The sequence below is a fragment of the Cyclopterus lumpus genome, chromosome 12 (assembly GCF_009769545.1).
Source record: "Cyclopterus lumpus isolate fCycLum1 chromosome 12, fCycLum1.pri, whole genome shotgun sequence".
Classification (NCBI taxonomy): domain Eukaryota; kingdom Metazoa; phylum Chordata; class Actinopteri; order Perciformes; family Cyclopteridae; genus Cyclopterus; species Cyclopterus lumpus.
In genome coordinates, this window is record NC_046977.1 from 20,174,024 (window position 1) to 20,180,023 (window position 6,000).

Sequence of the window (6,000 nt, forward strand, 5' to 3'; positions counted from 1 at the left end):
AAAATGATAATAAGGAGTTGCAGTAATCTAGTCTGGAAGTAACAAACGCGTGAACCAGCTTTTCTGCATCTTTTTGAGACAAGATGTGCCTGATTTTTGAAATGTTACGTAGATGAAAAAATGCAATCCTTGATATTTGCTTCACGTGGAGTTAAAGGACAAGTCTCGGTCAAAGATAACGCCGAGATTCTTTACAGTGGTGTTGGATGCCAGGGCAATGCCATCTACAGAAACCACATCACCAGATAATTGATCTCTGAGGTGTTCAGGGCCAGTAAAATAACTTCAGTTTTGTCTGAGTTTAACATCAGGAAGTTGCAGGTCATCCATGTTTTTATGTCTTTAAGACAATCTTGAAGTTTAGCGAGCTGGTTGGTCTCTTCTGGTTTGATCGATAGATATAAAATAATAAATATTAATAATAATAGCAGTCATAGCAGTAATATCACTCATCGTAGGAGTAGCAGCAGTAGTAGCAACATCAGGAGTATTAGTACTAGAAGCAGTAATACAAGTCGTAGTAGACAGTAATTTGTGCATTAGATAGTGTGGTGCTGCATGTATTTACAGTGATATCATTGATAGTAACAGTCTAATGAAGGAATCCCAGGAAGGCTGTTATAGTTGAGGAATATTTCCCTCCCAGTAAAGACTCTGTGCGGTGATGGCGTTGTCCTCCTTCATCGGTGGTTTGCCTTTTTGTGTTCCGGTGGGAGTTGTTCAACCATGAATTGAACTTCTGTGTCGTTTCCATGGAGACCTCACATCCAACTGTGGTCTGTCAAAGTGGCTAATTAGTTAATGAAGCGCGTTGTGACGTTCAGCCAGAGAGAGTATATGGAGGAATTTGGCCGGCACACACATTTATTCAATTTGTCTCTTTCTTTTTCTCTCCCTCCATCCCTCCATCCCTCCATCCCTCCATCCCCCACCACCTCCACCTCCCTCTCAGTAATCAGTTCTGCTGTAATCAATTAGCAGGATGAGGAGCAGCAGAGGGAACAGGTGCAGCTAAATGTTAATGAATTCCTCCATGGCTGTTGTCACAGTAACACTGGCTGAATATTGAAACTGCTCGTTGGCCCGATGACATACAGCACAGCTGATGGATGGATACACACATCATCACTCTGAGTGTGTGTGTGTGTTAATAGGACACAAATAAGGGATGTCTGAATGTGTGTGATACAATCTGCACATGTGTAAGTGGCGGTCTGGTTATGAGCGTGTTTTGTATATAATGACAATCCACTTCAATTCGTGCTGTTAGTGAAAATTGTCCCACAACAACAGAAATCCTGTTTTCTGATTGGCTGGCAGGTATGGGTGTTTTATAGTTGTCCTGCAGAGTTTTTTTTATTGTAAACAAACTGTTTTGTCTTATACACTCATTTGTGTGTCCTTGGGGTCTAATAAATACATTTCCATCCTCTTAAAACATTTGCAGAGCCAATTATAGACAAAATGTAATTGAAACATGGGTGTCTTATAGTTTCCATGCGTTTGTTGTACTGTATCCGAAGATACTCTGGCACAAAAGACAACGCATTACAAGCTCTGCCAATGTATTTCGATAGTATACACTTTCAATTCAATTCAGTTTATTTTATACAGGCCAAAATCACAAATTACAAACTCCCCTCAGAGGGCTTTACAATCTGTACACATACGACATCCCTGACCTTTGACCTCACATCGGATCAGGAACAACTCCCAAATAATAGAAAAAACCCTTTCAGGGGGAAAAAGGGGGGAAACCTTCAGGAGAGCAACAGAGGAGGATCCCTCTCCCCGGATGGACAGAAGCAATAGATGTCATGTGTACAGAATGAACAGAATTTACAAAGTTACATAAACACATTACATGAATATGACAATGTATGAATGGAACTCCAATCCATGAAACAGAAGGAGGTAGAGAGGAGGGGGCGGGGCATCAGCAGGGCCAACGTGGGAGGCCGGCTGACCAGGCATCAGACACCTCCAGGTCCAATGGACCCTATGAGACGTGAAGTCACAACGACTCCGGGGAGGAAGCAGAGTTAATAAGGTGCAATGGAGAGATGTAAATTCATCCATAAGGAGAGAGAGAAGAGGATAGAGGTGCTCAGTGTATCCTAAAACATCCCCCAGCAGCCTATAAGCCTATAGCAGCATATCAAGGGGCTGGACCAGGGCAAACCTGATTCAGCCCTAACTATAAGCACTATTAAAGAGGAAAGTCTTAAGTCTATTCTTGAATGAGGTGACTGTGTCTGCCTCCAGGACTGAAAGTGGAAGCTGGTTCCATAAAAGAGGATCTTGATAACTGAAGGCTCTTGCTCCCATCCTACTTTTTAGGACTCTAGGAACCACAAGTAGCCCCGCATTTAGTGAGCGCAGCTCTCTAGTGGGGCAATATGGTACTACAAGCTCCTTAAGATATGATGGTGCATCACCAATCAAGGCTTTGTAGGTGAGGAGAAGAATTTTAAATGTGATTCTTGATTTTACAGGGAGCCAGTGCAGAGGAGCTAATACAGGAGTCATGTGATCTCTTTCCTTAGTTTTTGTGAGTACACGAGCTGCAGCATTCTGGATCAACTGGAGGGACTTAAGAGACTTATTAGAGCAGCCTGATAATAAGGATTAGAGCAGTGGTTCTCAAACTTTGTCTGTCGTGTCCCAGTTTGGAGGAGGAAAAATGTTCATGCCCCAACAAAATGGTCTATGCTGACTTTTTATTTAAATCACTTTTTGTGACTCCTCCATCTGCTTTTTCAAATAATAGAATTAAGAAAATTGCAATCACTTTCAAGTAAACCAAATGTGCAATCACTTTGTTAGAACAATGCAAATAAATGTATATATGTGCAAAAATGCACACTGGCAAAGAAATAGCTTATTGTCGCTGCAATTAACCTGTTTTGAACTGGATATCTTTTCAAGATAATAACAATAAGTGTGAAAAAACTAAACAAAAACTTACATTATTTGGCAATAAAGTGTTTTACACTGCATACATTTTCAAAACAATAACGTGCAACCTGTGCAAAACAGAATTAGTGCAGTGGGTCAAGTTGTATTAGTATTAGTGGCTGCAATGAGCCTGCTTCCACTACAAATATGTTTTAAACCGGGTTGAAGGCTTGATACAGCCACTCTCAATTCATGCTCAATGTTGAGCTCTTGTTTTGAAGGGCAACAGCAGAAAAGCCACTCTCAATTCATGCTTAATGTTCAATTCAGTTTATTTTGTATAGCCCAATATCACAAATTACAAATTTGCCTCAGAGGGCTTTACAATCTGTACACATACGACATCCCTGACCTTTGACCTCACATCGAATCAGGAAAAACAAATAACCTTTGACAGGGAAAAAAGGGAAGAAACCTTCAGGAGAGCAACAGAGGAGGATCCCTCTCCTGGATGGACAGAAGCAATAGATGTCATGTGTACAGAATGAACAGCATTTACAAAGTTACATAAACACATTACATGAATATGACAATGTATGAATGGAACTCCAATCCATGAAACAGAAGGAGGTAGAGAGGAGGGGGCGGAGCATCAGCAGGGCCACCGCGGGAGGCCGGCTCACCAGGCATCAGACACCTCCAGGTCCAATGGACCCTATGTTGAGGTTTTGTTTTGAAGGGCAACAGCAGAAAAGCCACTCTCAATTCATGCTCAATGTTGAGCTTTTGTTTTGAAGGGCAACAGCAGAAAACCCGAGGTAGGAAGTGGCTAGTCGCCAAGAATCTTGTCCGTGGTGCATGCGCGGCGTGACCTGTTAACGGCGTGACCTGTTAACGGCGTGACCTGTTAACGGCGTAACCTGTTAACGGCGTGACCTGTTAACGGCGTGACCTGTTAACGTCGTGACCTGTTAACGGCGTAACCTGTTAACGGCGTGACCTGTTAACGGCGTGACCTGTTAACGTCGTAACCTGTTAACGGCGTAACCTGTTAACGGCGTGACCTGTTAACGGCGTGACCTGTTAACGGCGTAACCTGTTAACGGCGTGACCTGTTAACGGCGTAACCTGTTAACGGCGTAACCTATGTGGTATATTGGATCGAGCACTCGGTGCTCAATTGTGTTGGTCTGTGACGACGGACATGTAGCATGATTAGCCCGCAAGTAAAAGAGTGACTTGTACCGCATCCTCGTCTCCGTGCACGGTGAGTTAGTTAACCCACGAGTAGTAAAGCTATAACAGTGTACTCTATAGCAGCATAAAGATACAACAACGTAAACATGTACACACAGGTACAGGCATTTCAACATGTATTTATGAATGACTTAGTTTTATGTCTGTGTGCTTTGAACTTGTGTAATATGTGAAGTTCTCAATAAAGGTCTTTCTGAATTTCCTCCTTCGCCCCACCTGTAGTACCACTGCACCCCACTAGAGGGGTGCGCCCCACAGTTTGAGAACCACTGGATTAGAGTATAATTATTTATATCTAAAACATTGCGACCTGATGATTAAGTTCAAGTTCAATTAAGTTGTAATGTCTCGTTGTAAGAGACGTCTCAGGAGTAGTAGGAAAAAAAATCTATCTACACAACCAGCAGAAGAAGCTTTAAAAGAGGCAAAAAAAGAGAGGTGGATCGAATCCTTTTTCTACTCTAATTCATTAATCTTCATTAAAGTCCACCTAACATACGAGCATGCACACCTACACACACACACCTACACACACACAGACACACACACACACACAGATACACACAAACACAAACACACACACTCACACAAACACACACACACAGACAAACACCCACACACACAAACACACACACACACAAACACACACACACAAACACCCCCACACACACACACAAACACCCACAAACACACACACACACACAAACACACACACACACAAACACCCACACACACAAACACACACACACAAACACCCCCACACACACACACACAAACACCCACACACATAAACACACACACACACACAAACACCCACACACACAAACACACACACACACACACAAACACCCACACACACAACCACGTACAGGGTCATACTGAGTATATCAGCAGAATGGTTGATGGCAGCTGCCTCACAGAGCAGAGCACACTGGGGGCCGAGCAAACATCTGCTGGGTTTGTCAGTGTATGTGTGTGTGTGTGTGTGTGTGTGTGTGTGTGTGTGTGTCAGAGGTGGGTTGTTAACATGCAAATAAAGCAATTAAAATTCATGCAACAAACACACACAAACAAATACACACAGATACAGGTACAGACAGTATGTATGTGACTTAGACGCTCGCTCAAACTACTGCAGCTTTTTCCTGGGATGATTCTCTGGAGGCAGAAAGACAGTCATCAGCTCAGCATCAGACGATCAGCTGATCGCTGCGGTCAGATTCAGTCACTTTCCACACCTTGCACATAATGCTGCATCCACATCATAGCGGTGGTAGACATTAATACCCCTACAGCACGTATGATATATACGTATATAGCACGTGACATTGTAAACATCATACTCCAGACTTTTAGTCAGTTAGTTTTTTGTATTTCCACGATCCAAGATCAATTGACAAGCTTTATTGTTGTTTTGTTTATATTGTATTGAAATATGTAAGATATGGACAATCAGAAATTCTCCTTCTCTGTCGCTCTGCGTGTCTATAGTGCTCTCCAGAAGTCACCCCACCTATTGGAAAATAATAAAAATGTTATACTTAATGACCACAAACAAGCACAAAACTACAAAGAAATACAAAATGACCACATGAAGAAGCAAAACAACTACAGAGAGATGCAAAGTGACAAAAGACACACGATATCTAAACCTCACCAAGATGCAAAATGACCAGTAAGCGATTCAAAGCAAGTACAAAGAGACTCAAATAGACCACAAAGAGACACAACAACTAAGAGACTCAAATAGACTACAAAGAGACTACAAAGAGACACAACAACAAAGAGACTTAAATAGACCACAAATAGACCACAAAGAGACACAACAACAACGAGACTCAAATA

At 42.2% G+C, this 6,000-nt stretch overlaps 1 protein-coding gene across 1 annotated transcript in view; it reads left to right on the forward strand.

The window, feature by feature from the left end:
• The window catches only part of dcc (DCC netrin 1 receptor), a 316,481-nt gene that overhangs the window by 175,570 nt on the left and 134,911 nt on the right, over positions 1–6,000 (forward strand). The gene's annotated exons all lie outside the window — the stretch shown is intronic.